The 22,930-nt window shown below is 41.5% G+C and overlaps 1 long non-coding RNA gene across 3 annotated transcripts; it reads right to left on the bottom strand.

Annotated features, from left to right (window-relative positions):
- Positions 1–1,475: 1,475 nt before the first annotated feature.
- LOC308319951 lies at positions 1,476–13,369 on the bottom strand. Of its 3 annotated transcripts, XR_013964502.1 has the most exons (10): positions 12,202–12,269; positions 7,010–9,064; positions 6,578–6,641; positions 5,791–5,841; positions 5,391–5,613; positions 4,853–4,998; positions 4,574–4,670; positions 4,067–4,140; positions 2,705–2,896; positions 1,476–2,668 (listed from the first exon to the last, which is right to left on the bottom strand). It is a non-coding gene; the product is annotated as an uncharacterized lncRNA (long non-coding RNA). The 3 variants fall into 3 exon arrangements; XR_013964500.1 differs by lacking the exon at positions 12,202–12,269 and adding an exon at positions 13,297–13,369 and having other exon boundaries at positions 1,476–2,896; XR_013964501.1 differs by having other exon boundaries at positions 1,476–2,896.
- Between the last annotated feature and the right edge of the window lie 9,561 nt (positions 13,370–22,930).

Below are 22,930 nucleotides of genomic sequence, written 5' to 3'. Positions count from 1 at the left end.
TTTATCAGCTTTAGTTTTAAATTGCACATGTATACACAGCAAACTACTGAGTGTCACTTTAACACTCAGACCCTTATAGGGTCCTTTAGTACACAGTTAAAGTGACACTCGGGGTCAGGGGTTCAATCCCCGGCCGGGTCATACCAAAGACTCTAAAAATGGGACCCAATGCCTCCCTGCTTTACACTCAGCATCAAGGGTTGGATTGGGGGTAAGTCCCTGCGACATACAATCGTCATGTCCAGGGGGTGTACTTGTACATCAAGCTGCCTCACGCTACAGAAACAGGCCCTATGGGCCTCATGGCTCGGCAAGGCTACTTACTTACTTTAAAGTGACAATCAGCATTTGAGTGCTGTGTGTATGCGTGTCTTGTTCTGTGTGTGCAGGCTATATGATGGAAAGGCAGTGACAGCTTCATTAAGGTTCATCCAAGGAGGATGGTGAAAAACAGAAATGGAGGCGGGAGAAAGAAGGGAGAAGAGAGACACAAGACAGGGCCATTTCTCAGTACGAAGAACCGTCCTTGTGACAGTGATGGATGTAAAAGTATACTGCTACTGTATGTAGATATACACTCTCACGTTACAAGTAAAACTCCTGTATTATAATGTACTATTGGTATCAAAATATACTTACAGTACCAAAAGTAAAAGTACTCATTGTACAGAATGTCCCATTTCACAAGATACCAAATGTATAAAAATGCTTTGAAACTAGCAGATCTATAGTACAAGCTCACAAATCGCTGCAAGCTTGTAGATCGGCTATTTTCAAATAGCCAAAGTATAGGGCTGAAGTGATTAATGCATGTTTTGTAATACCAATCAAAATCTACAAAGTAACTACAGTAGTAACACAGTTTTTAAATAATTGTAGTGGAGCAAAAACACTGCAATGTTGCTCTCTGAGATGTAGTGGAGTCGAAGTAAAAGTCAAAATTGTACTTAAGTACAGTAATGAGTACATATGGTTAATAATTACTTTACAATACTGCCTTGTGAAGAACATCCTCATAAGTTAACTTGGTGAGATCATTCTCACAAGTTCACAAGACTTTTTTCTAGGAGCACGGGCAGAGGCTTTTGTGCTGGTTCTGGTCAAACCGGCATTCCGACGGCCTCAACACCGGGCTCTTCACTCCGTGTGGGGGTGTGGAACGCGTGTGTCAAATTTGAGTCGGTGGGGCGAATGGTCCTCGAGTTATGTAGATTACAGACATACAGAGATGTGGTGCACAATAGTTAGATGTGAATTAAGTCATTTTAGGCCCTTTATTATAGGCATTTTATCCATAGCATAGATAGGCCTATAATAATGTTATCTTATCAGTTGTCATACTATAGTTTTACATAATATAATGCATTATTTTACTAGTACTACCCTATAAAATAAATCTGAAACTTCACATGTGCATTGTGCAGCAGAGCATTGGAATAGACGTCACTGTTATGATTAGGACTGACATTTATTTATCTGCTTGACCCAGTAACTGTGTTGGTTCAACTCTTATGTAAATAAGCACATACTGATATTGACACTATGGCCTAGATATTGTTTTCCTACATTATGTACTTTTTCATGTCTCGTTATACTGGTCACGTCATGTGTCCACTATCCACATCAGAACTCAGCACCACCACCAGTGGCCGCACGGTTCACAGTTCACACCACTGCAGCAACACTGACACGTTCAGCGGAGTGACTGCTGTCTCTGTGCCGTCTGTGAAGTGCCATGAGCCGCGACTCCCGGGAGGGGCAGCAACACGGCCGGGTAATCTACACAGACTATAGTGAGACTACACACTGACTCGAGAAAAGACCCATTTCGTCCAAAATAGGCTAATCAGTCGTTGTCTGTGTATAGGCTAATTCATTGGTAAAAGTATGCTAAATAACTCATTTTTAGACCATTTGGGAAATAAATAAATCTGTGGCAGCGCGATCTAAGGGTAATGGACACATAACGGACACCCGGGTATACATGCAATAATTTATTAACAAGAAAATAATGAATATTTACAGATATATGGCATCATGCATAAATTACAATCAACATGAAACATATTACTTTTATTACAATTTTTTTTGACTATGGCGTCTTCTCTCGTGTATCATCATGTCCGGCTCCATGCTCGCCTCTCCTTGGAGGCCAGTTGAGTCAAAACAAAGTATACCACATTGTGACAGCTGTAGTGAGTCTACAGTCCACCTGCCTGCTGGCAATATAGCCTGGTTGTGATATGTAGATGTGATTGATTTGTTTGTTTTTTTAAGTCATTCTATAACACAAAGTAATTGAATTTATTTTATGTATTAATTGTATTTTATATATTACTATGTTATTACTAATTTGATGTATAACTATATTACCAATTGTATTTATTTGATGTATTACTATGTTATTACTAATTTTACTTCATGCATTACAAATTGTATTTGATTTATGTATTACTGTTATTACTAATTTTATTTTTTATGCATTTATTTATTTTATGTATTACTGTCATTACTAATTTTATGCATTACTATATTGATAATTTAATTTATTTTATGTATTATTGTCTATATTACTAATTATATTTATTTTATCCATTACTATGCTATTACTAATTTTATTTTATGTATTACTAATTTTAATTTACTTTTATTTTACTATTTTAATTTACTTTTATTTTACTATTTTAATTTACTTTTATTTTACTATAATCTATTTTTTTATCGTTCGTTTTATCCATTTATTTATATTATTATCTAGTTATTTATATTGGTTTATTATTTTATTGTTTAGAGCCCTGATTGATCACATCTATATATCACCACTACCAGTCAGGATCTGAGTGACTCAGAACCCTGGTGACCTCCAGATGGAGCCACACAGGAGACCAGCAACGTCCTAAAGAAAAGAAAGAAATGCTCATTACTACTTTGTTCATAAAACAATATTGATTGAAATATTTATTAACAGTTTGCAGAATTACAGTACATGTCAAGCACAAACTCAATACAAAGACTGTTAACTATAAGTGGACGACCCAATTAAGCATTACACTTGTTTACAAGAGGGTCCACCATGTTCAATTCATCAAAACATTTAGAGACGTACAAATAAGACACTTCTATATAGTCAAAGAACAGAACAGGAATTCATCATAAAGGAGGTAAAAAGGGAAAATAAACTTATACAGTGAGGGGAAAAAGGGAGTCAAGGGATTCACATGTCTTAATGACTGTTGGTAGGGCGTTCCACATTTTGGTGGCATAGGAGTGAAAATAATTTAGTCCCTTGTTTGTGCCGAATCTGGGTTGTACATGGTTCGTTGCACTCCCTCTGGTGTTGTGGGTGTGGACTTTGTTAACATAAAGGAAGTATCTAGACAGGTACATGGGTATCTTGGTGGTGTATCGAATCTTGCGGACCAGACCCATTGCAAGATGCTGTACTCTGTCGTCGACCCTAAGCCATTCCAGCCTGTCAAAGTGGGCAGGAGTGAGGTAGGTTCGGGGGGTGAGGCCAAGTAGGAGCCTGACCAGTTTGTTTTGGGAGTTCTGGAGCCTAGTTTTAAGGGCCTTTGAGGTGCTGTGGTACCAGGAGGTGCATGCATAGTCAAAGAAACCTTGTACGAGGGCTCCTGTTAAGGTCTTCAAGGTGTTTTTGTTGACCAGTGAGGAGATCCTGTAAAGGAATCTTGTTCTTTGGTTGACTTTTTTGATTACGCTGGTGGCCATCACCGGAAAGATTAGCCTCCAGGATGGAACCTATAGGTAGGTAATTTCATCTTTACGTGTGATAACATTGTCACCAACTCTAACCAAGAAGCCATTTGCCTTGCTGAGATTACTATTAGATCCAAAGAGAATGGATACAGTTTTTCCCAGGTGTAAAGATAGTTTGTTATCAGCGAGCCAGGTGCAGATTCTACCGAGTTCAGAGCTGAGGGCCTTTTCAATCTGCAGTTTGTTCCTGTCCGAGACTAGCAGTGCCGAGTCATCTGCGAACAGGAACAAGTTGCAGTCACAAGCTGATGTCATGATCATAGTGTGTGTGCGTGTGTTGTATAGTTACCTTGCTGTGATGTAACTCCAATAGTTGCTCCATCGGCTAGAAACGTGCTCTTCACCGGCATGATGATCTTGTTCCTAAAAAAAGTCTATAGTCAACCCTAACGGATTACAGAACATGATATAAAAAAACACAACTAGAAGGATTTAGGCCTGTCACAATTACCTAATCGCCAAGTATTTGAGATACTTTTTTAGAGTCATAATCGTCTCGTTGAAAATGTTCATATATTGTCAAACATTTTAAAGAAATAATGCAAGCAACCGATCTACAATCTCTAAATGTGTCACTTTGTAATTTACTTCTTTTTTTAGTGTATAAAGTTATTGAATTATGCCATGTGCATCTTTTTGTTTACAAAGCCTACAAAAGCCAAAGTTTTATTTAGAATGTTAGTATGACGCAATTAAATTGTTACTTGTAATTTATTTGAGCGACAATTAAAAATCGGCCATTATAAAACCTTAAATTCTGACAGGCCTTAACAGGTTCCAGTGGCGTCTACCGAACCTTCTAGCTCCGTCCGAGCCTCCCAGCGACCCAGAAGTCCTCAGCGGAAACACCCGGGGAAAGCTTCGGATCTCGGGCATCGGCTGAGATCTCCATTCTAACAAAGAACGAAAGACACACAGCCCAAATTAGCTTTGCTGTGTGTGTGCGTGTCCTGTCACAACATACACATGCACTTACAGTAACGTTTAAGAATAAGGATCGACCAATTATCGGCAACGGACGATTATTGGCTTTTTACGAAGCCTAAAAAAGCCCTAACCCTAAAGCGGTTCGTACCGTTGAGTTCCTCACTGAGAAGGCCCAGGTCCGAAGTCCTCCAGCGTCTACCCAGATCTCAGTCCTCCGTCCTCCCATCCATGGACAGACCTGCAGATCTCCATCTCTAGAGGCTCCAGCCTCCAGCTGTGTCTATGATCTCCATCCTGAGAGGGAAAGAAACCATTAGCTCTACAAGCTCACAACACGTTGCAGTGTGAGCTTGTAGATCTGCTATTTTTGCTTAACGGAATAGGGATGCTGGTGTTGAAGTGGTTAACAAAAGTGTCAAAGACTTTGATTAGCTTGGAAAGCTGACATTCAACCAGAGTGCCACTAGGAGGCATCAACACATGTACAGTCCTCAACATCTTTTGTAATTTGTATTCAAGTTGTTACAAAGACCAAGAGGCACGCTCATGATATGAGATATTGACTCTCAAACTATTGTGCAGAGTCATTTAGATTTATCCTAAAATATTTAAGCCATTCTTCGTACCATAACAGTACAAAAGCAGTTATCCATCCTCAGAAACGAGCAAGAACTATTCCTACTCACAGTCCTCTGAGGAAGCCCCCCGGGGGGGGGGGGGGGAGCTTTGGAACGGATCTCTGTCCAGGGAACATCAGATCGTCTATCGATATCTCCATTCTAACAAAGAAAAAAAAACACACACCAAATTAGCCTTTCTGTGTGTGTGTATGTGTGTGTGTGACTGTGTGTGTGTGTGCACTCCCTGTCCAGCAGCCGCGTTCCAGCGACGTCTACCGCGATCTTCATCCTAACAAAGAAAGATTGATTAGAGTGACCAAGAGCCAGATATATATTCTATCCTGTCACAACATATATACATAAAACTTTTATTTATAGGGAACATTTAAACAGAAGCTAAACATATCACTTACAGTAATAAACGTTTCAGTTAGGGTTCTTTTTGACAGGCCTAACAGGGTCTTACTTTGAGTCGTCTTCAGAGGAATGCAGATTCCTAGAGAGACCTGCAGTACATCTGGAAGAAAGACATGGCCGTTATAGTCTATGAATGGCTTCATAGAAAAGAGCTTCGCACATCACTCCCTTGTTGTTGCTGCCAATAGTCTGGATAGTCTATACTTCTTAGTCTTGATGACAATTGTTTATGAATTTGATGCATTACCATGTGTTGTTGCTTACTGTAAGTCACTCTGGATGTGAGAACTGCCTAAATTGTTGAAATTCCTAGACGTGATCAATTAGGGTCATAGGGTGTGCTCTTCGGTGATAGCAGTGGTGTCATTTGTATATTTTTACAGTCCCACTCCTCCCCATCATATCATGCGGTGAAGCTGGACAGAACACGGTCCTTTAAACAACACTTGACAGCGTCAAGAGAAAGACCACCGCCTGTGCCGCACCGATACGGCGTCCAGCCAGTACAGAGGCTCTGGTGTTCCCCACCGCTGAGTACTGTGCCCCAGTCTGGAGCCGTAGCCCTCATGTTGGTTTTGGGGCTTTTTATGCCTTTACTGATAGTGAACAGTATATAGACAGAAAAGGGGGAAGAGATGGGGAGTGACACGCGGCAAAGGCCGTCGGGAGTCGAACCCGCAGCACGCCGTCCGGCTGGCTTGGCAGCATAGGTGCCCAGACAGTTGAGCTAACCATCCGGGCCACACTTAAATATTTAATTGCAATTTATTTGAGCGACAATAATCGTCCAGTAAAAAGAAACCTCATAATCGTGAAAGGCCTAGAGTGGTTCTTACTGTGCGGTTCCTCACCAGGCAGGCCCAGTTCCGAAGTCCTCCGGCATCTACACAGATCTCCGTCCTAAGAAAGAAATAAGGACTAAATTAGCTTTTGTTGAGCTGCATATTCAGAACCACTTAAACCCTCTATAGATTTGATAAAACAGACCTTTAAAGAGAGCATTTGGTATATGCTCCGATTTCACTCTACACAAATTGATTTGCCAAACATAGCAGATCTACAAGCTCACAACACGTTGCAATGCGGTGTGAGCTTGTAGATCTGCTAATTTGGCTGAACGCCACCCCCAGAATAGAGATGCTGGGGTTGAAGTGGTTAAAAAAAAGTGTCATTAAGACTTTGATTAGCTTGGAGAGCTGACAGACATTCAACCAGTGCCACTAGGAGGAATCACACTGCCATGCTATACAGTCTAAGTGGTTTCTTACTTTGAGCCGCCTTCAGAGCCCCCCATGCAGATTCATCCATGGACAGCGAGAACTGCAGATGTCCACCTGTAGGGGCTCCGGTTGAGCCTCGCAGCATCTGGAATGAAGACATGGTGGTTATAGTCTATGAATGGCTTTGCACATCACTCACTTGTTGCTGCCGCCAATAGGAATTTGTGATGTCTGTGTGGCGACAATTGCTGTGTGTCTGTTTTTTTATAATACATACAATTTATATAGCACTTTAAAAGGTACCCAAAGTTGCTTCACAAAACAGTAAAAACAAATTTATTTGAAAATAAACTAGATTAAAAAGGTTCAAAACTAGATTTTTTTGGCATGTTTGTGAAGCTTTTCGGTTCCACACCAGTAACTGCTGTTCAACACTAACAGCTACATCCATGACCTCCCTGCAACAACATCAATGAAGTATGGCTATGCAGACGACCCGAGTACTGTGTCCCAGTCTGGAGCCGTAGCTCTCATGTCAAGAAGCTGGATGCTGCCCTCAACACCGGATGGGCCACCCCAAACAAACTGCCTGCCTGTTCTCGCTGGAATCACTCCAACAGAGGTCAGACGAGAAGCAGCCACGCTGGCCCTCACCGGGAAGGCACAGTTGAGTGAATCCCAGCCATCTCCTCCACAAGGTCGTCAGAGACACCACAGCACACGTGCCTCAAGTCACGGTGCCCTTTGCCACAAAACACACACACACACCAAGTCACGGCGACGTTTGCCACAGCACACGTGCCTCAAGTCCCTGTGCCCCTTTGCCACACAGGCCCAGGAACTGCTCCACACAACACTAGTTGACACCTTAAAGGCATCCTGGGTGAAGGCAAGACCAGTGGAATACAGCGAGGACCCCAAATATGTTCTTTGCCAGCACCTCCCCTGCAAGGAGTGGACAACCCTCAAAGCAGAAGTGGGACATCTCGGACAGTGCCCACTGTGAATGCGAGGATCCAGTACAGACTGTGGAACACGTAATGACCATTTGCCCCAAATACCGGCCACCGAATGGTGATCGTGGCTTAGGTGACCTAGACAATGACACATTGTACTGTCTTGCTGCAACAGAGCTGAAGTTCTATGGACATACGGCAGAAGATGTTTAAGAAACTTATTTTTTGTAATCTTCATTTTTTCGGCAAACCTTTGTGGCATTTAATTTATGGAACATGTGGATGTTTCTTTATTTATTGGTGAAGTTTTAGTGCCACTTGTGGCATTCTTTGAAATGTATTGACACGTTTGATATATGTTTTTGTTAGGGATGTCCGATATCATCGGCCGATAAAGGCATTAAAAATGAATAACCCTAACCCTTAATTTTACTTTATTTATTCTTTTACATTAAAAACATCTACAAGCTCACAATACGACACATGTGAGCTTGTGAGAGATTAGATCATTTTAGATGAGACATTTTGCATAATGAGTAATTATTAATAATTACTTTTGGTATTTTAAGTACATTTTATACCAAAACCTTTGTACCTTTACTAGAGTACATGTTGAATTGTAACGGAGTATTTCTATATTGCAGTATTGCCTACTTTTATTTAAGTAAAAAGTTTGAGTTATGTTTCCACCACTGGAAAAAGCCTGCATATAATATAGATCGGTATCTGTTGATATCGGCAATTAGGAGTTGGACAATATCCAACACTGACTGTCGGACATCCCTTGATTTGTGTGATTTTTGTGCAGCTTTTAGTGAGTTTGTGGCATTTTGTGCAGCATTTGTTTGTTTTGTGAACGACCAAAGAGCACACCCAGTATGTATCACAAGGCTATTCCACCAGTCAGGTGTACTTATATCTACATCTCATAAGCGGCCATGAAGTAAACACTACAGATATCACAATTTGACTTTGGCAGCAGCAAGAAACGACTGATATGCAAAGCTCTTCAGCCATGCTTCTCTCTATACAAACACTCATAATGTCCACATGGACATCTTAGCAGCCTGCCAGCCAGGATGGGGTGGTTCACACAGGAGACCAGGTTCAGTGTTCCAGCAGCATATACGGTCATCTCCATCTACATCTAGAAAGAAAGAAAGACATCAGAAGCTGACCATATCACTCACAGTAATAGAAACATTTTAAAAGGATCTCTGGCTAATAAGACAAATATTCCTTAACATTATACTTGCCATCTATAACTAAAATTGTAAAATATAAACCAGTTAAATAGTCGCAGGTTTATGATGTCCATGTGTGGTCCAGCGCTATGGAATGCACTTGCTAATAAAAAGTACTTAAAATATTGCTTTGATGCTTAAGTAACCCCCGCTAAATAAATAGATCGGACAGGATACAGAAGTATGGTACAAGCATAATAGTTCATAATATATCCCATATAATGCCCAACAGTCACCATTTCATGCAGCATAATATATGATAACTAGAAAGCAGTTCCCTACAGAAACTGCGTGGGCTCGCCAAAAGACGCAATGTATATAATGTACAGTAGAAAATGTATTAAAGCTGAAGGAAAAGTAAAAAAAAAGAATGTATAAAAATGTGTAAAAAGAATAAGCATAAATAACTGCATAAAGCGGAATAAAGTATGTGGAAGTTGTAGAAGTGTTTTTAAAAGTTTTTCTTTTTAAGTAAAAAAAAAAAAAAAAAAGTTAAAGCTTTTTTTTAATAAGTAAAAAAAAAAGTTAAAGTTCTTTTCTTAATAAGTAAAAAAAAAAAAAGTTAGTTTTTTCTTAAGTAAAAAAAAAAAGTTAAAAGTTTTTTTTAATAAGTTAAAAAAAAAAATTAAAAAAGTTTTTTTCATTTTTTTTAAGTTTTTTTCATTTTTTTAACGCGTGCGTGCGTGCGCTTGCGGGGAGGAAAAAACTATAAATAAAGTCAAATATTTAAAAAAGTATAAACTTTTTCAAAACAACTTTTTCACCAATTAAAGTTCAAAGATAGATGAACATTATAAAGTTTCAAAGTGAAAGTATGACGGAGTAATAAGAGCTCAAAAAAGTTAACTGTGAAAAATGGGACCTTTCTTCCATCGACTCTCATTATAAAGAATGTAAAAAAAAGTTAAAGTATAAAACTTACAATAAAAATACAAGCACACATCACTGCAAAGAGCTGAACAGTTTGAAGTTTGAACTAAATTTCTAGCATAAAGTATGTGGAAGTAGTTAGATGACGAAAAAAGTGGCGGAATAAATAAAGAATAAATATAAACTGGCCATATCTATTAAGTAAAAAAAAAAAAAAGTTAAAAGTTTTTTTTAATAAGTTAAAAAAAAAAGTTAAAGCTTTTTCTTAATAAGTAAAAAGAAAAAAGTTAAAGTTTTTTTTTAATAAGTAAAAAAAAAGTTAAAGTTTTTGTCTTAATAAGTAAAAAAAAAAAGTTAAAGTTTTTTCTTAATAAGTAAAAAAAAAAGTTAATGTTTTTCATTTTTTTAAGTTTTTTTCATTTTTGCGTGCGTGCGTTGCGTGCGTGCGCTTGCGAGAGCTGTGTAAAGGCCAGCCAATAGGAAGACATGGTGTGTGTGTGCGTGCTCTTGCGAGAGCTGTGTAAAGGCCAGCCAATTGCACAAATAGCAGACCTACAAGCTCACAAGGTATCGCAGAGCAACTCATTGAGATCTTGTAACTTTAATGTCAGCCCTGCAATTAAGCCCTTATATGTCTCAGCTGTGGAAGTAAAAGACTTCCAAGTTCTATGCCAGTACTATGACTGGGAGATTACAATGGTTCTGAATGGGGGAAAACTATGCCCGAAAAAATTGCTCTATCGCAAAAAGTAAAAGTCGAATGCAAATATTTTTTTCGCTGTGAGTGGCCTGAGATATTGACGTACACCATGTGCGATTGTGGTGTTGGTACGATTGAAAATGTGGTTATAAGAGCGAGTTAAGAATTGTCAGCGCGATAATTTCCTCGTAAGAATTATACAATGGAGGTCAATGAGCAGATTGACTGTTTTTGTGTCACTTAAAAGGCCGTAGTTCACATTCTGTATGTCTCTGTGCTTTGGTGGTCACATTGTGTGAAAGAGGACATGTGTGGCTACAAAATGACCAAAGAACATGCGTGTAAAATGAATACTTTGGCCGGGACGACAATTTGTTTGGTACATTTTCAAGGAAAGAATTTCAGTTTCCACACTCTACTCGAAGAGGCCCCGCACTCTAAGATGGCACTAATTACGCGAAACGGCCTGCGATTGAACTGCGATTTCGGAAAAACCGTTCAACGTATTCGAATACGGTTTGAACCGTCCAGAGTCCAGAGTCGTGTGAGCGTTCTAAAGTTTAAATCACGTTTCTACGACAAAGTATGCCAGAGTAATGAGGCTGCAAAAGTGAGCTTGATTTAGAGATAAATCCCATACATTGTCAATGGGAGGAAAAAACTATAAATAAAGTCAAATATTAAAAAAAGTATAAACTTTTTCAAAACAACTTTTTCACCAATTAAAGTTCAAAGATAGATGAACATTATAAAGTTTCAAAGTGAAAGTATGACGCAGTAATAAGAGCTCAAAAAAGTTAACTGTGAAAAATGGGACCTTTCTTCCATCGACTCTCATTATAAAGAATGTAAAAAAAAGTTAAAGTATAAAAAGTTTTTTCTTAAGTAAAAAAAAAAAGTTAAAAGTTTTTTTTAATAAGTTAAAAAAAAAATTAAAAAAGTTTTTTTCATTTTTTTTAAGTTTTTTTCATTTTTTTAACGCGTGCGTGCGTGCGCTTGCGGGGAGGAAAAAACTATAAATAAAGTCAAATATTTAAAAAAGTATAAACTTTTTCAAAACAACTTTTTCACCAATTAAAGTTCAAAGATAGATGAACATTATAAAGTTTCAAAGTGAAAGTATGACGGAGTAATAAGAGCTCAAAAAAGTTAACTGTGAAAAATGGGACCTTTCTTCCATCGACTCTCATTATAAAGAATGTAAAAAAAAGTTAAAGTATAAAACTTTGTAAAAATAAAAATACAAGCACACATCACTGCAAAGAGCTGAACAGTTTGAAGTTTGAACTAAATTTCTAGCATAAAGTATGTGGAAGTAGTTAGATGACGAAAAAAGTGGCGGAATAAATAAAGAATAAATATAAACTGGCCATATCTATTGTGTGCTCGCTGTGGCGAGCCCACAATAACAATAATAATACAGAACAGAAATCATAATACTAGGCAACACAACCAAAAGTATCGCCTTACCAGGGTAACTCTAAACACATGCACTGTCTTTCACTGGCGTCATACAGGCCAACATCTCCACCTGTAGCTGTTACAATGATACACATGACATGCGTTAGACCAGTCAACAGAACACCGCACATTATTCCATCGTTCTGCCTGCACAAACACACATACGGCAGTAGGCTACTCACATTCCTCACGTTAATGTCCTACACCGAATGGAGAAGCCACACCCCAAACATTTGTCTGTGAACCTCCCAGGCTACACTACAGCGCACTGCAGAAGTGTGGTGTAGACCTGACAATGACAATACTCTCATTTTTAGAATAGATCATACAAAACATATTTAACGAGCATATAGGCTTACAAAAGGAGCATATAGGCTTACCAAATGACAAGTCTGCAGCCGAGCATACCTCTCACAACGCATGAACGTTACGGCGTTTGTGAGACCCACAACTGACGTCCTGTCATCTGCCTGTCCAGAACGTCCTTAAATATACGTCTCACTTAGGACTCTACTACCCTCTAGGGGTTACACTTATATCAATTAAGCTGTTTTTGTATTAGCAAACACACGGACAGCCTGGCCTCTTTCATACTGGAGTAATTCATCCGCTTTATTTACAGACATCAGTAAAACGTGACGTGATGTCCGTATTTAGAATACAACAGCAGCGGGGAGCCCCCATGAGGATCATCAGAACTCTTCGGCTCTGCTGGGGGGCGTTTCCAAGAACCCGAATCCGAGGACGAAACCATGCTAGCCAGAAAACAACGTGTTGTGGGTTGTGGGTAGCCCCTCTCGGAACCCTCCGTAAAGCTTTTCTGTTCTAAAAAATGTCAGAAACTTCAGTAGCATTGGGTTCTGCTTGTAGGGCTAAGTTGTGGGCTAGCTATTTGGCCAAATATTTCCACTTCCTCCAGTGAGGGGAGCTGACCCTGACTCGCGTCGCGTCAGACATCAGGTCAGATCATTCATATTACTTGCCTCCTCGCCGCAGCAGCGCACACCAACCGCACCAGTCTATCAAAATGTCAACGACTCTTTCCCAAAATCACAATATTACATTATTTACGGAAATTGCGGTCAGCTATAGTGCTATACGTACCCTCGTTGGTCTAAAAAAGTCGGGAGAACTGTTCCAACAAGACATTTTCCAACTCCAGTTCATAAAACTCCCCTTCAGCAACCATGCAAGCAGTAACTACCTCTGTAGTGTTGTTTCCAGTTCCGTCAGCAGATGGCGCCAGATGACCTATACTGTATTATCAGGCTACATGTACAAGTAAAGTACCGGTAGTTAGTCAGAAAGTACACGATTCACGAATGAATACACTCCCTCAAATGAAAATAACATTAAACAAACAGACAGACAGACAGACAGACAGACGGACAGACAGACAGACAGAGGGAAATTCAGTCAATTCAATTCAAAGAGCTTTATTGGCATGAGAAAACATACGTTTACATTGCCAAAGCGCAATACAATAGGCAATACAATCAAAACAAAAATGATGTAGGCCTACATTTGAAAGTCACAATCTTCAATATATCAATGTCTATGTACGAAGATCACTCGATGCAGGTATAGTGCAGGAATATACACAATGATTCGTTTTTAGGGTGGTTGTGTTCCATTTGATATCCCTCTTCTATCACAGCAACTCACAAATCTTGCTGCTGTGTTTCAGTCAATGGTAGTTACAGCAGTAAAGATTCCCCAGGTTCCTCCATGTTCCCCACTTGTAATACCCTTAGGTAATACCTAACCTTTTCATATGGCCTTATGGCCCTTCTAGCCTATATGTCAACTTTGCATTTGTGCAAATATAAATTTACTTTCTACTGTAAATCTATAGTGCAACATAATTTAACATTGAAGGGGTCAATGCACCTATGCCCAGGTCTTTACAAAACACGGCGGTATGGCATAATTGGCCAATACTCTGTTCAGTCAGCCGTCATTCAATTATTGGCCTATTCTAAATCAGATTAGGGTTCGTATATAGCATTTGGGGAGCGGGACCGTACCTATCCCCATGTTCTATGTTCCCCACTTAAAGGTGGCGATTTTTCGGCCCTGCAAAAAAGGTTCTGTGTTCCCCGCTTACAACAATAACTCGGTCCGTAAGGGTGGGGAACATAGAATCTGGGGAACATGGGGATGACCCCCTGGGGGCTACATCCGGTAAATTTTAAAGATGGAGTGCCACAATTTTTGTATTTTTCCAGTTTTTCATGTGTCTATGAGGTGACAGTAGGCCTACTTCATTAGATACCCTGGAGTCGTTTTTATGTGCAATGGTGTATTAACTTTGTATTTAGGGTTTCTTCCTGGAGGCTGAACCCTTGACAGTCAAACGGGCCAATGAAATAAACAGTAATATAGTGACATCACACTATCAGACCCTCCCCTAACCCCTCCCCCTTTATCATACAACTACAGCTGTGTGTGCAGCTTCAGTTCAGGTGGATCACCACCCATCACCACCCACCAGGCAAACCAGGCATACTTAATGAACTGGTGGGTGTGTCCACATAAAAGCATGATTTTAACAAATACTGTACACTTTTTGGAAAATGTTCTTCCTCTTTATATTATAATAATACGTGATGAACATGTTTTAGGGTGGAAAAAATTGTGGCAATCGTATCACCATGTCAGACTAACGGTTTCAGAGAACTTTCCTCTGCAGAATTGGTGCGTTCTCCGCATACCCGTGGTCAGAGAGATACAGACCGCGGGTGTGTGGAGAACGCACCAATTCTGCAGAGGATGCACCCAATCTCTGTGTGTTTGAGGGAGTGTATGCATCGGCTTCCCTGATTGTCCAACCTGACCCATCTGCTTCATAGATTGGTAAAGCTTTGTGTCATGTTACGGGGCATGTATTCTTGACTACATCGTTCCCAACTTGTATGGCCCCCAGGCCCAGACTGCCGGCTGGTGACTGAAGGGATTTATATACTGATATATGAGTATTATATACTGTTAAAGTATTCAATCAATCAATCAATCAATCAATCAATCAATCAATCAATCAAAACATGACATTGACATCATGATATGGTGGAGACACCATGTCATGTCAATACACTGACAATTAGTTATGGTAATAATTAAACAAGTCATCTATCCTCGGTGCTCTGATTTCTCAGAGTCAAACAAGGAGGACCATGGAAAGCTGTAGCTGGCTCAGAACAGAGCGGCTCGGATTACCCTTCAATGCACATCAAGGTCAAATGTAAATTATATGCATGTCAAGCTCTCCTGGGTGAAAGTCAGAAAAAGGCTCCTTGTCTTTTTTTAAATAAATGAATACAGCCATATCCTACGGCTACCGGTGTATAATAAGCCAACACTCACACTCAGCTCTAGTAACATGCATGCATATTAGAACTGGCAATGCTACCTGAGGCCAGGTCACTAATAGCCCATAGCCCCCTAAAGCAATTTTTTTGTTTGATCGGGGGGGGGGAGGGGCAGAACACGACCAGCAATCAGCAATCAAACACAAATGTTTGGTCAAACCATGTGACTCCCATTGGAAAAGCATTCCAAAAGCAGGCCCATAGTGAACTCTGTAATCAAGGCAGACATTTTACCATTAAATGCCCAATATGAGTCTTATAATAACAATTAGCTTTCAAATAGTGACAGAGTGATTATAAATCCCATTCAGGAGGGCACTGCATGTGGTGGGTGGTGGTGGTGGTGGCGGCGGCGGCAGTGGTAGGGGATATGGGAGTCATGTGGTTTTTGGGACAGAGAGGGGCTTCAGTCTTTGCAATCAGCTTTAAATGGAACAGTTCTGTGCTTGTGTGATTGTCAAGTGGGCCCTTGATAAGGGCACTTTCTCCCTACATTGCACTGATTGGGGTTTGCGCGTGTCCCCGTCACATGCAATCAGGCTACCGTTTTCAATGCAGTGATTTTTCCACCCCAACCCTTCGGCTTCCACCCTAACCCTTCAGCAATCCCCCCACCCCCCTTCCCACACACACAACCACGCACACGCGCACACACACACACACACACACACACACACACACACACGCACACGCACACGCACACGCACACACACACACACACACACACACACACACACACACACACACACACACACACACACACACACTTCCACTAACACTTCCCCTTTAAAATTCAATGAGTGCCCATTTACAGTGAGGAGAAAAGGTCATGCCAAACTAGTTTCAATTGTAAACCACGCGATTTGGACTGATTTCAACGAAGTAAATAAGTAGTTGCCGCCCCAAGGAAAGCAAAGGTGGAAGTGGCAAATTAGGGGATTTTCATGGAAAATTAGGGCCATTTGTCCACTGTCAAATATTCTACCAAAGCAGGGTTTTTTTTAGGGGCGCCAGCCCCTCCTATGCCCAGCATGTCTGTGTGTACCACGGAATGTGATGATTTGATTGGCTGAGCACGGAATGTGATGTATGATGATGCATGATAAGAGCGCATGTGTTTTTCCGTCTATACTGTATTTGCAGATGAAACATGATGATACATTTTCTAAATAAAACATTTTTAAAACACCTATTATGGAGATAATTTACAATATCAACCTGTTTGATTTACAACAGCACACAGGAAAAACAATAGGCCTACATCTTTCCTGCCTTTATAGCTGGAGATGTCAGAAACAATAGAGGCAGGGTATGCGCATGCTTAAAGTGAATGGCACATCGAGTGGCAAAGCACCATGCAAAGTGAGTTTAACATTGTTTAACGTTGTTTAATGCAATCAGATAGGACTTCTCTGTTTGGATGCATGGGCTGTCAAGTCCAGAAAGTAGTTTTTTGACACTCAGTAGGCCTTCCTGCATAACTTCCGGGTTTGATGATGATGTCACACGCATACCCTCTATGGCTACTGCCAAACATGTTCACAGTCTCACTCACTATTGCAATAGCCAGAGTGTCGCAGTCCCACCCCCTTTCATGACGACAATAGGTCCAGGAAATGTTGCTCCCCTGAAAAGGAAGGTAATAAAGCAACAAAGGCTAGCCCCATGGTACAACTCGGAAACTAGAAACCTCAAGCGAACGTCTCGCAAACTCGAAAAGAAATGGCGTTCAACCAAACAGAAAGAATCATGTATAGACTGGCAGAATAGCCTCAAAATATACAAAAAGGCTCTCGACACGGCCAGAGCCACTTATTATTCATCCCTAATAGAGGGAAACAAAAGTAACCCAAAGTTTCTTTTTGATACTTTGGCAAAACTGACAAAAAGCCGTGATTCCACGGACCCACGGATTCCTACGACTCTCAATAGTAGCGATTTCATGAGGTTCTTCAATGGCAAAATAGAAACTATCAGAGATCAAATTGATCTACAACTACTCTCGGCTCCCACTGGACTGCCACCAAATATGGTGGTCTCAGAGGTGGCCGCAGACCCAAATATATATATGGATAGTCTCTCTCCAATCGAGCTCTCTGAGTTCACTTCAATGATATCTTCTTCAAAATCAACGACATGTACCCTGGATCCAGTTCCGACTAGATTACTCAAAGAGGTCCTGCCTCCGGTTGGTACATGCCTACTCAATATGATCAATATGTCTTTGGTGACAGGCTACGTGCCACAATCTTTCAAGGTAGCGGTAATCAAACCTCTACTCAAAAAGCCTACTCTTGATGCAGGCATTCTAGCTAGCTATAGACCTATATCGAACCCTCCGTTTCTCTCCAAAATTCTCGAGAAAGCGGTCGCCAAACAGTTGTGTGACTTTCTACAAAACAACAATATATTAGAAGGCTTTCAGTCGGGCTTCAGAGCTAACCATAGCACTGAGACGGCCCTGCTGAGAGTTACAAATGACCTCCTGACTGCAGCAGATAATAACCTCCTCTCCGTACTGGTGTTGCTGGACCTTAGTGCTGCATTCGACACTATTGACCACCACATTCTGCTACAGAGACTGGAACATCTGGTTGGCATCAGGGGTGCCGCACTGAAATGGTTCGAGTCCTATCTGTCTGATCGTTTTCAGTTTGTAGAGGTCAATAATGGCTCCTCTACACGTGAAAAGGTCAAATACGGAGTCCCACAAGGCTCTGTGCTTGGACCAATACTCTTCTCTTTATATATGCTCCCTCTGGGCAACATCATCAGGGAACACTCCATAGATTTTCATTGTTACGCAGACGACACTCAACTATATCTATCGATGAAACCGAACGAAACGGACCAACTAGTCAAACTTCAAGCATGTCTTAAAGACATAAAGAGTTGGATGGCACGTAATTACCTACTCCTCAACTCTAACAAAACGGAAGTTATCGTGATCGGCCCTAAGCCCCTGAGAGACAAGTTGGTCGATGGGAACTTCTCTCTAGATGGCATTACTTTGGCCTCCAAGGCCACTGTGAGGAATCTGGGGGTTACCTTTGATCAAGACTTGTCTTTCAAATCTCATATCAAACAAATCTCAAAGAATGCTTTCTTTCACCTGCGAAATATTGCAAAGGTCAGGCACATCCTGTCCAAAAATGACGCAGAAAAACTTGTCCACGCCTTCGTTACCTCAAGGCTGGACTACTGCAATTCGCTATTATCAGGCTGCCCAGGCAAGTCTCTGAAAAGCCTACAGTTAGTTCAAAATGCTGCGGCGCGTGTGTTGACAGGTACCAGAAGAAGAGACCATATCACTCCTTCACTGGCCTCCCTACACTGGCTCCCGGTCAAATACAGAATAGAGTTCAAAGTTCTTCTTCTCACTTACAAAGCCCTCAATGGTCAGGCACCACAATATCTCAAGGATCTCATTGATCCCTACAAACCAAATAGAACAGCAGTGCGTTTGCAATATGCAAACATGCTTACTGTTCCAAAAATATCAAAAGTTACAATAGGAGGCAGGGCGTTTAGGTCCCAGGCACCGCAGCTGTGGAACCTTCTCCCGGCTTCGGTCCGTGGGGCTGACACGCTCTGCACATTCAAGACAAGGTTGAAAACCTTTCTCTACGACAAAGCCTATGGCCAGACTTGTCTCCGGGTCTAGCTGGATACCATGGTCGTACATTGTTGTGTGGGTTTGTCTCCCAGCAGTACTTGTAATATACACTATATAGGCTCCAGTAAGGCCTGCCACTAATCCAGCATCCGGGGAATCTCTCCCCGGAGTCTCTTTTCGTCCTCCCCGTCGCAGTTCTGTGGACCTCTAATATTAACCCCCAACTGACTGCCGAGTGTGACCGTGGATCAGGCCTCTTCATGGAGCCCACCAGAAGTGTGACCTGGACCCGGCCTCACAGAGCTCGACCTGGACCAGATGTGGACCAGACCCCTCCACGGAGCCCACCTGCCTATTCTCTGTCTTTTCTCTCTGTCTATCTCTCTCTCTCTCCCTCTACCCCCCCCCCCCCCCCCCGACACGGTCGAGGCAGATGGCCGCCCACCCTAGAGTCGGGTTCTGCCTGACGTTTCTTCCTAAAGGGGAGTTTTTCGTTACCATTGTCGCAATGTTGCTTGCTCTGGGTGGATCTTTGTTGGTTGTAAAGTGTCTTGAGACAACTTGTTGTGATTTGACACTATAATAAAATTGAATTGAATTGAATTGAATTGAAATAATTCCCCATGCATTTTTCCCATAGACATTTAAAAATATATTAATTTAAAGATCTGTAAGCCTCGAACAAAGCCAACTCGGATCATGACAAATCATGACAAATCATGGGCCGAACAAATAATTACAAAGAAGAAAAACAACAAAAAAAGTGTTGTACCCTGCCCTTTTTTCTTCTTTCAAATTATTTGTTCGGCCCAAATAATTGTATTTGTTGTCATGATTTGTCACGAACCGAGTTGGCTTAGTTCGAGGCTTACATATCTTTAAATAAATACCGTTTGAAATGTCTATGGGAAAAATGCATGGGGAATTATTCCCGGGGCTGTCGTCATGAAAGGGGGTGCGACTGCAACGCTCTATTAGGTAGTGACAAGTTGGGGGAAAAGGTCCCATTACTTCACCCCTTGGGCGCAACGGGTGTGAGAATGCGTAACTAATATGCCACTGACATCTTCGTGTCTTTGAAGCATGTGGTTATAAGACAGTTTCTATCATTTCTTTACACAGTCCTTTGCATTATTCTTGAACTCAGCTAAATCTTTTAAGTTGCAGACAAGGCAGTACGTCGTATGCTCCTCTTCTCCACATTCACAGATGGTTGGGCTGGCTTTGTATAGCCCCATCTGGCCATAGCAGCTTTTGATCGCCCCATTCCTGGCGGTTGAATGTCTTCCACTGGACCCATGACGCTTCTGAGCCAAAACGAAGGTCTTCAGAAGGTGGGATTCCCATGCCAATAGGAAGGCGGTCATTCTGAAGCTTTTTTGTCCATAGCTGGAGTATGGTTACTTCCTGAGATATTGTTAGGGGCTGGACATTGCTAAGGAAGCTTCTCCTTGACCTCAGTCTTTGGGCCTGGGTTCACAAAGGTGGCAGTGTTCATCACTGGTATTGTAATCTCTATACCCGGCTGTCAGGTTCCTGTCTCACATCTGCAGGGGCAATGCCAATGAGGAGGTGTATATTGTTCAAGTTGGTATAGGCTTCAAGTGGCAGCCACTAGTGACAATACCTAGGTATGATACATTACACAAACAATGGTATACTACTAGGAGATTACAGTATAGGCGACTTAAAGCCAAAATAAAATATTTCATAGCATTCCAGCATAAAACACATCCACGCAAGGGGAACACATGAAGCAAGGAAGCTGCAGGACAAGTTTGTAAGTCTGTTGATAGAGGAGGCACTTCGTTCCTTCTGCTTATCTCTGTTGTTTTTGTCTCGTCTTCGTCACGCGATGCATTTAAAAACTCATGGGTAGCCTACCTTAAAACTGACATCAATGAAGATGGAAACAAAGTAACTGGACTTTCTATTTCTTGCATCTTCCTAGCCATATCATATCCTCTAAAGATATTTGATCTGTACAGATTAACCACTTAAACTAATAATTTGTTGACCAGGGGCCCACATGACAGGATTTTATATCCTCTTTTTACAAAATCTCTTTGTCAAAAATAGCCGATCTATACAAGCTCACAGTGTGCCGCATCGTGTTGTGGGCTTGTAGATCTGGTATGTTCACCTAATTCTGACAAAATTAATGTTCTCCTTAGGACATGCTCAGAATAGGGATGCTAGGGTTCATGTTGTTACTTAAGTCTTCTGAGAAAGAAGGATAGAAAGCCAGAGATAGATAGAGGGGATAACATGCTTCATAGATTCTGCTCTATTGGATCACAATCTTAATGACCATGACATCATTTGCCTGATATATAGCCTACTGTAACGAGCAACACAGTCACTTTTTGGGACACTGGTGTTTGCTACATGAAGACCTCCCTCCAAGAGTCCACGGGTAATATGAACCCCAAGAACTCCTGGAGGTGTGGTCGCCTCACATGCTGTTATGCTGCACATCAAATGTCTGCGCTACAGTGTGCAATGCTTCAGATGAGTCATCTGATAAGGGCCATTCATCTCCACAAGGTGGAACAGGACACATGGTGATGGAGGCACGCTATGGCTGCTTTGTCCACAGTGCAGCGGAACTCTGAGATTGGGCTGCGATACGAACCCATGGCTCATGCCAGTGCAAGTCTGACTGCTATATCCCCTGGTATCTGCAATGAAACACACCAAGATAGCAGAGGAATAGATGTGTGTGTGTGTGTGTGTGTGTGTGTGTGTGTGTGTGTGTGTGTGTGTGTGTGTGTGTGTGTGTGCGTACGTGCGTGCGTGCATGCATGCATGCTAAACTAACACTGGACTAGACTAAACTACAGGGAGAAATATCTTGTCTTCCCTCTGATGAACACCAAAAAACAGTCCTGCTTGTCTATCTGGTTTCCTAACCGTTTTTCTGTATCATAGCCATGATTATGTACAATAATTGTAATGTTTGCTATAATAAGAGGCTTTAGTTTATGTAAGGCATGACGTATAGTCGTACACCTTTCATATTCATTTGCTAAATGTGGTAAAACGCCCAGCCACTATTTGGGAGCCATCTATTATTTCCCGGCTACTATTTGGAATTATACGCGTACCCATAAAAGCCTAAAGGCTTGTTTACGATTGGGGGTCCTCCATTTTCAATAAATCCATCGGTGGAAACAATTAAGCCAATTATCTTAAAACAAACCACGCTGCATGCGCAGCGAGGGCAGAATGGCCTTCGCGTTGGGAATAAATGGTCACGCACCCCTCCTAAGTACAGTTTTAGACCACGCGAGGGGCGCCGTCTCAAGCGAACTTGAGCCACGAGAGACACCACCGAGCGGTGTCATTCAAAACTCTATACGGCTTGTGCAAGGAGGTGCTGTGATTGGCCAGTCGTGGCAAATGCTCTCGCCGGAACATGATTTACTATTCTCTGCCTATCGGGTTGCAACTCGAACGGCCCTGAGTCGTCTCAATTGAACTTCGCAACGTTCAACACGGCAACTTGCTTGCTTTAGCTCGCTCAGTGGTGTCTCACGTGGCTTAAGTTCGAGAGGCACTTCCACATTGGCCACAGAAGCAGGGCGTGGTTATAAGCACAAGCATGTATAGAGTTTAGAATGTCGCCACCGAGCGGGAGCGTTGCGAAGTTTGCCGACTCAACCCCGTTCGAGTTTCGACCAGATTATATGTAAGTAAATCATGTTCTGATGAGAGCGTTTTCCCCATGCCACTCAAAGTGACCATTGGCCAA

The sequence above is a fragment of the Protomyctophum bolini genome (genome assembly GCF_963924005.1).
Source record: "Protomyctophum bolini genome assembly, chromosome: 8".
NCBI classification, from domain to species: Eukaryota; Metazoa; Chordata; class Actinopteri; order Myctophiformes; family Myctophidae; genus Protomyctophum; species Protomyctophum bolini.
The sequence above is the reverse complement of the archived record's forward strand: the minus strand, read 5'-3'. Positions and strand labels throughout refer to the sequence as shown.